This window comes from Barbus barbus (assembly GCF_936440315.1).
Source record: "Barbus barbus genome assembly, chromosome: 45".
NCBI lineage: Eukaryota > Metazoa > Chordata > Actinopteri > Cypriniformes > Cyprinidae > Barbus > Barbus barbus.
In genome coordinates this window covers 15,287,676-15,296,884 of record NC_136723.1, presented here as the reverse complement: position 1 = coordinate 15,296,884, position 9,209 = coordinate 15,287,676, and positions in this window count along the sequence as shown.

Sequence of the window (9,209 nt, the reverse complement as noted above, 5' to 3'; positions counted from 1 at the left end):
GGACATTACAAAGCTTAAACTATTTACTCCATTTGTCTTTTTTTTTTTTTTTTTTTACAAAACCTAATTAACCTCATTTAAAAAATAACAGACACTGCAACTTTTAAAAAAAGTGTTTTCCTTTGTGATTTACAACCGGTCTGTTTTACACTGAACACAAGGTGTCAGCAGTCTTTAATTCTATGACAGGCCCATGACTATATTTCACATTAAATACTTACAGAAATAACTTTTGAACATATATAGGAATAATTATTATTATTTTTTTTATTTTTTTTAAATGCTTGAAGTACCATAATAGAGCAAAAAATAAAATTACACATTAAAGTTAAAGAAAGGTAAGAAGACACAAGTGGATCAACAGGATGTTAGATGTCCAAATGTTGAATTTTAGCAGACTTTTCGAAGTTTATTATATCGGTAGGCTACGCTCAGGAATCGAGCTGTCTATTATAATGTGGAGCTGAACTGGATTTGCAGGAGTGCTGCTGCGAATCTCCATTGTGTGATTAGAGAGGCAAACCTCAGGTGGCCCATCAGGTCATTAGACTTTGCTGCCATTCCTTTCACTTTCTGGAGGTCTAAATGGGCTTCTGGCTGTTTTACTCCCACAATAGAATAACTGGAGACAGGTCACATGACCACCTATGAGTCAGATCAAGACAAAGGATCGCCGCAGGGAAGCCAAATGCAACAGCACCTTCTGTACAACCGGAACCGAGGCAGCCGGATTTAGCTGCAAGTTGGTTTTACCCAGTGCTCCATTGTGCTTATCTTTAACATGGCTTAGAAACGCAGGGAGCATTTCATGTCTTCGCAGCACGTTACTGAGTGTGGGTTTTGGAAATGAATGACAGTTAATGAAACTTTGGCTGTATGGGTTCAGACGCACGTCATCCTTGGCAATGCAAAGATATGAGAAGTAAAGCCTGATATTTTCCATAAAGCAGCATTAATTCCAAATACTTTGAAGTTTTTGCCCTTTCACTTTGATCTCATTTCAATTAGTTCATGACTTGAATTAAATGATAATTTAAAATTAAATTAAATTATTCAAATTAAATTCACATAAATTAGTCCAGTAGTGAAGTATACTCAAAAATGTAAATTCATTTAATTTAATTTACAATACAATTTTAGAATACACATTAGAATAAACATTTAAATATATATATATATATATATATTTATATATATAATTGTCTGCTTATTATTAGGTGTGACTAATATATAAGCATGGTTTGTGTTGTGTTTTACACTTAAATTCATTCTGCTCACGTTTCACTTATGTGTTGAAAGACTTTGAAATATCATCATCATCTAATATCATCTCATTTTTTTATTGCCCGTGATGAAGAACTTGATGATGGTGCAAAAACAGGCAGCCTTATATCGTATCTGATAACTTCAGCTTGTTGGCTAGCTTTTGAATAGAAAAATACAAAGCATTAATGCACCACATAAAAACCCCATGAAACTAGTCTTCCTATGCTAGATTAAGGTTCCAGAAGGGGGCTATGGAGGAAATGCAGATGGTAGAAGCTGTCGTTGTGGGATGGAGAAACTGGGGCAGATGGCAAACCCTCAAGTGAGAGGCTTTAATTCAAAACTTACATTTCAGTACACAAGTGGAAGTGTGCAGAAGACCTTGAGCAGCACTCAAAAAGTTATGTATTGATTTTGAGCAGCACGCTTGCACTATTTTCTTAGCGCTAGATGATGCATCTTGCAGCTTCATCGCAACATGTTTGTGTGGGTTGGTTCATGAGAGCCTCTGTGAAGCAGCTATGATATTTCATGCTCTGCACCACAGGGAAAACCTATTTCACTACGCTTATCATTTAGCATGTCCAATTTTCTTCTGAAAAATAGGAGGTAGAGCTATCTAATAGGGGTCAGAATCAGTTTGATTCATAAGCTCTTGAAACAATTCCGTTTTATTTGAATCCGATTCATTTGGGAATGCCTAAAATTTCATATTATACAGTCTCTTTTTGCTAATGCTATACAGAGCAGTGTTCCAGGTGGATTGATTAGAGAAAACTGTAGATCTGGAATCAGCTGATTCACTAAAAAAAAAAGGGAATCTTAAAAGTCTCTTGTTTCAGAAATCGGGGAAATGATTCATTAAAAAGAACTGGATCATAAGAGCCTTTTGTTTGTGGAATTGGCTAGTCGCTTTGTATGTTTTGATTCACTCAATAGAACTGATCATAAGAGTCTTTTTTCTGGAATTGGACTACTCTGGCCGCGTTGAATGTAATTGATTCACTAAAAAGAACCGGATCGTAAGAGTCATTTGTTTCTGAAATGCGTGTTAATCTGGGGCCGTATGTATAAAGCCGCTCAGAGTAAAATTTTTGTCCTAAGTGTGTCAGAATTGTAAGAATGACATAATTTTACTCTTATTCCTAGACTTAAGAATAAGAGTGGTTCATAAAGGTTCATCAGTGTTAAGACTAGGTCTCAGCTCCTAAATTATTTAAGAGAGCTGAAGAGGTCTCCTAACCTAGTTAGGAGTAACAAGATGGCAGCAAAGAGAAGGAGACAAACACTTTCCAGCGAAGATATGACATATTGGAGTTATTTGATGACATGGAGTTGATAAAACGATACAAACTTGATTGTCACGTTTTTTTTGTAACTGACAAAGTAAGAAATTTAATAACATCCACTCAACAAGTCAATGCTCTAACTGCAGAAATTAAAGCAGTAATAAAAATTTTTTTGGCTGGAAAAATGGAAAATGTGATAATGGATAAATGATGATACTGTAAGCAGTGTCTTACATATTGTGGCACTAACACCACCAAACACAACAGTGGTCAAAAGTTGTGTGTTTTTTTTTTTATGACCCCACATTTCACTTGAACTGTTAAAATACAAAGGAAAAAAAAAAACACTGACCAGTGTTGCCAACTGCTTTCAATTGAAAGTAGCTAAAACTGGTCACTTAATGTTGCTAGATGACCTCATAAAGGTGAGTTCACTGATCTATATTTATATTTATATAGATCAGTGAACTCACCTTTAAGACGTCATGGGAGAGTCTCGGAATGTAGATAAGGTTTGTATCAAAAGAAATTGATTTTGTTGCTATAGGCTTTTGAAAAAAAGTCTCTAAAAGGATGAGGAAGTCATTAAATCTAGTCACAATATCACTAAATGTGCAACATTGGCACAATGACTACAACATAAGTTATTAACATTTCATTGGTCCTCTTGTTTTTGCATGTGTTCATCATTTCTTTGTATGACAGCATGGCCAAAAATTATGGCCGCACAATTTGGCATGTTTCATTGCATTATTATCACAAATAAAACAACTGACTCTAAACAACTATGGAATATGCTTGCAAAATCTTGCACATTTTTTTTTTTTTTAATTAAGGGTGAAGATGTCCAATTTCATAGGCCAGACATTTCTTTTGGCCACTATTATATGGCAGTTTATTGACTTTCCAACTGACCGCCAAACCACATTGCAAAAACAAGCCACTTTTATGAGGATTGTGGGCTTTCCTGGAGTTGTTGGAGCCTTGTTCACATCATTGCTCCAACTGTAAACAAGGAGATATACCAATAGAAAACAAAGCATCAGTAATAATTTTTCACAATGCAAAGTATTTAAAAAAAAAAAAAAACATTAAAATATTAAAATATTTCTTAATTAAATGATTTTATTGTAGATAAATTGAATTATTGGTGTTGTGCTGCTGTAGACATGAAAAGGCTCACTACCGGCTGATTCAGAGGTCGAGGTCAGCCATTTTGGGTTGACATCATTGTAGTCCTTAGTTCCCTATCTGTCGGTCACTACGAGTTATGTCATGACGACATTAGGGGATTCACTAGGGAGCCCCAATCATCTCTGACTTTAAGAGAAAACGCCAATGGATATTGGCTAGTGGATTTTGCATACCTCAGCCACTCCCCGTGCATACGGGTATAAATAGGCGACAGGTGCATCCACTCATCAGATTTTTGCACTTCAACTAAAAGAGCAGATGTCCTAAAATAGCAAATCACGGTCAGTTCGCGTCTTTTTAAAGACGCCGTTCCGGTGTCCTGACATTTTATCCTACCCATCAGATTTTCCTACAGGGGCTTACTGCGCATGCGCACATCAATATTTCGTCCTTTTTCTCTCGCTGAACAACAATATTTAATGCATCTGCATTACTGTAAGGGGTAGGTTTAGGGTTGGGGTAGGTGTAGGTGTAGACGTTAATAAAACACAATCTAATAGGTAGAAAAAATAATTTATTGTTGGTTTCCGGTAGCTGTATCCCACCGCGAATATAACACATAAATACTGTATTTGCATTACTGTAAGGGTAGGTTTAGGGTTTGTGGTAGGTGTAGACATTAATTAATCATAATTTAACAGGTAGCATTTTTCGTGGTCGAATTGTACTACCTACTGTTTTAATGGGAGGTAGGAAAATTTGACAGGGTAGCACAAATCGACAGAACACCGGCCGTGTCCTCTTGGTTGCGGTTGTTTCCTATACTCCGTCGATAGCCACGATCGTTGTCTTCAGTATTTGGGCATGCAGCACGCTGAAGCTGCGTTCGTGGATGGTTATGCGTTCGTTCTGAGTGTGTAACCATGGCAGCACTGTGATCGTGCCTCTCTCTCCTCACGGGGATGGGAGGGGCCCCCTCTGTCACTACCCGCGCTGGCTTCTCTGCCACGAGCAGAGAACCATCGGCTAGTGCTCTGGGCGATCTGAGGGTTACAGTGAGAGCTTTCCGCCGGGCCAGTCCCCACGGACCTTTCAGTCCTCCTGCAGCAGCTGTTCTGTGTGGCTCCCTGGTGATTCTGCTGTGCCGTCTTACGGCATGCCCAGCATTTCATTCGGCGTGCCGATAGAGGATTAGATGTCGATCGCAGCATTGGTGGATGGGCAATCGTCCTCTGAGGATGAAGATTCGGTGGGGCTGCCCCCCTCGGGTGACGCGGCCGCCGCAGAATCGGACCCAGAGCTGACGGCCGTGCTTTCCCGGGCCACCGTGAGCATCGGGCTGGAGGCGTGCACACCTCCCAGTCCCGAGCCCTCGCGGCGAGATGATTGGCTCCTCGGCACGGGCCGTGGCTCGTGACCACGCCTTGCCCTGGTTCCTTTCTTCCGGAAAGTGCACGAGAAGCTGATAAAGTCGTGGATGGCCCCTTTTTACGGCCAGAAGCGGCTCGTCTGCCTCCCCCATCCTCGCTACCCTCAATGGCGGGGCGGCTAGGGGGTATGTTGACATTCCATAGGTGGAGAGTGCGGTTGCGGTGCACCTGTGCCTGCAAAATGCCGCCACTTGGAGGAATCGTCCTCGTCTCACGTCCACAGCCTGGCTCACGCGGCCAAAGCTTACAGTGCTGCGGGCCAAGCCGCCTCTGCTCTGCATGCCATGGCTATCCTGCGAGTTCACCAAGCCAAGGCATTAAAATGCACGAGGGTAGTACCAACCCGAGGTTGAAGCAGGAACTGTGCTCAGCGACTGACCTTGCCCTGCGGGCGATGGAAGTCACTGCTCAGTCCCTCGGAAAGGCCATTTCCACACTTGTGGTCCAAGAACTCCATCTATGGCTCAGCCTTGTTGAGAAGGGCGATGTCGACAAAGTGCGCTTTCTTGATGCTCGCGTCTCCTAGGCTGGACTGTTCGGCGACTGACCGAGGCCATCCAACACATCTTGCCCCGGCGTGATGCACCATCTGCCACCGCTCCGCAGCAGGGCAAGCCCCAGTCTGTTGGTTGCCGTGGGCGCCCTCCTGTGTCCATTGAAACACTTTCAGGGGCTCCTGGGGCATATGGCATCCGCAGCCGCAGTCTCGCCGCTTGGATTGCTTCATATGGGACCACTTCACCACAGGTTACACTCCCGAGTCCCGAGATGGGCATGCCGCCGCGATACAGTTTGCGTGACCACGCCAACGCGTTGCCGCTCATTCAGCCCTGGATGGACCTTGTCTTTCTACGGGTCGAAGGCCTGGATACGTGCCCAAGGTTCCCACCAAGCCCTTCAGGTGGTGAACCTGCAAGCATTGCCCTCGGTGGAGCCAGGCCCAGCCTTGGTGTTGCTGTGTCCCGTAAGAGCGCTGCGCATATATGTGGACCTTACCCGGAGCGTTAGAAGCTCTGAGCAGCTCTTTGTCTGCTACGGAGGCCAGCAGAAAGGGAAGGCTGTCTCCAAGCAGAGGTCTCCGGTCAGCCCCTGTACTGGGCTAGGTGTCCATATGGCTTGATTCCCTACGGGCAATCCCATATGTGGATTCGCTCCATATGGCTTGATTCCCTACGGGCAATCCCATATGTGTATTCTTCCACGGTAAGGTTTCCCCCTCTGTAAACTTGTGTCTTCCGTTTGACAGAGCACTCTGTCTGACTCTGTTGGCAGCTCTCCTCCCTACTCCCATTTCCCATTTCGTATGTAGTACTGCCCCAGGCCTGGGTCAGTCCATATCAGTGTCTCCATATGTTACCTCCCTTTGTGCAGGATGTGGCCTCCGTAGCGCCCTTCTCCGGAAGGATCGCTTCCCCATCGTTACTGCCAAGCTGTAACAACAAATAGGAAAGACTTGAAGCAATCTTTCGTTGAAGGTCGAAATCCCTTCTAAATTTTGTGGTGAAAGGAACAGCGGCTTGGCTATCTCCAGCAGCGATGTACTCACCTGTGGTCCCTGCGGGTACCAAGGTAGGCAAATTTGTGCTGGGGCAATGGGAAGGTTACGACCTTTGCATGGCATTTGTCCGTCACATGCTTGCTTGTCAACATTTGCAATTGCAAAGTTGTGACGGGGTTCAGGTTGTGGCGCTTTCCATGGACCTCTCATGTCGTCACGACATAACTCATAGTGACCGACAGATAGGGGACGTCTCGGTTATGTATGTAACCCTCGTTCCCTGATGGAGGGAACGGAGACGTTATGTCCGCATGCCACAATCTTGAACCATCGCTGGGTGCCAGGGACACGTTCTCAGCAGGAAACCTGATGAGTGGATGCACCTATCGCCTATTTATACCGGTATGCACGGGGAGTGGCTGAGGTATGCAAAATCCACTAGCCAATATTCATTGGTGTTTGCTCTAAAAGTCAGAGATGATTGGGGCTCCCTAGTGAATCCCCTAATGTCATCACAACATAATGTCTCCGAGGGTTACATACGTAACCGAGACGTTCACAACACTTAAGTAGAGGTGGAAAGTAACAAATTACATTTACTCGAGTTACTGTAATTGAGTAGCTTTTTTGTGTACATCTACTTTTTAAAGTCATTTTTTAAATCTGTAATTTTACTTTTACTTAAGTATATTTTGTTTGAAGTAGCCTATTGTACTTCGCTATATTTAAAAACATTCATTATTGAGTAAAAAAAAAAAAAAAATCGCTCCCTGGAAAATACTGCAGTAAATAATGGGCAGGAGAACAAACTGACGCTAAAATCACAAGAAAGATGCAGATGGACAAGACGGGCGTTAGTGGTGCAGACCCAGCTGAAAACAACCCCATCTTATTCTGCTGAAGTTGAACTGGAAGGAAATGAAGACCAAACTAGCAGTTTATAAAATCTCGGACATCAACCCTTCGCAAGCATACATATGTAAGGTAAATACTAGCATCATTGCATTGGTGGTTAAAATGAAGCTTTGGCAGTTTAGCAAAAGGTTTTGCACAAATTAGCCACAGTGGTGCAGGGTGTGCGATATCATATTGTTGTTTTAACGATGTGCGATTTGACATTATCAGTATTGTGCCAAAAACCAAACAAAACATTCCTACCTTGTGTGAAGTCATTTAGACTGCGTGATTCAGTCTGTTAAAATGCATTTAAAATGATCACAAAATTTAAGATATAGATGCAGAAAATGTATATTTATATAATTTAATATAGTAAATCAATATCACACGAAGAGTGCCGTTTTTCTCCAAAAATCAGCATGATTACATATAAATATATATTTTACAACAGTTCAATAAACAAGAAATTAAGATATTTTGACAACAAAAATAATCCCAAACACAGCCACAGCACTGTTTTACGTCTCTGAGCAACATGACGGTGTTTCGTTCCTGAATGAATCAACTGTATAATTGATTCGGTTCAATCGCAATGACTCACTTATTAATAGTGACTTGGTGACACCTACTGGCGGTTTTAATTTCACGTTTAAAGTATCTTTTGATTTTTTTTTTTAAATATAATTTCAAATGAGTATTCAACATTTTATGTCTTATATATCAAAACATTATATCTGCATTTGTAACTGCAGGTTAAATGCATTCACTCAGTGCTAAACGCCACACGTAGACACGATGCAAATAAGATTATTTGCAGTTCAGAGAGCTTCACTAATTAGGAACCGTGAGCTTTTTCTTGACTTTTCCTTCCTTATGAACAACACATTTTCGTACACTATAAAATCTCCGTTTGACTGATTTGAGCATTCATAAACAACGCAAAACACAGGCATCTTGAGTTTCTGCTACTGATTCCTATGGAGAACAAATTACTTCCTGCCCCATCTGTTTCATAAACTGGACTTCACTGGGTATGTTGCATGGCGCTGATAACTCAACAGAAAGACATTTCTTGTCATTATATTGCTGTACACACTCTTGTTGCGTAACATACAGACTGCAAACTCACACTGACCATCAAGGTAAAGTAGGATTTCTTTTGTTGAAAAGCAGCAGAGAGAAAAGCTAAGAGCACACCACACTTGTTTTCGCCTGGGTGTTGCTTAGCAGTGTTTCTAGTAGGTTAGCACAGGAGAAATGCTGTAATAATACAAAACACAAGCCATTGTCATTAGAAATTTTATTTTGCCCTTGTGCAAATCCACTAAAAACCAACCACATTAAATAACCAACATTGAAAAACAAGTAGCATGTAAGTAATTTGTTAATCATTCAAGTTCAAATAATTTATTGCAATATAATGATTAATTAAATTTAGGCTAAATTTGATGTGTATATTTATATTAATATTATGTTTATATGTATTTTTATTTTATATGTATTGCTATTTATTTTTGATATAAATTATTTTCAGTTACTTTATATAAAATCAGTATTTATTTTGCATTCCAGCCGTTTTCATCTTTAGTCAGATTTAAAATGCTGACTTGAGAGGTGAAGTAAACACATTAGTTCTAATTATATTCAAGACCTTTAACATATGGTAAACAAGATACTTGGGCTTCTAAGAGTAGG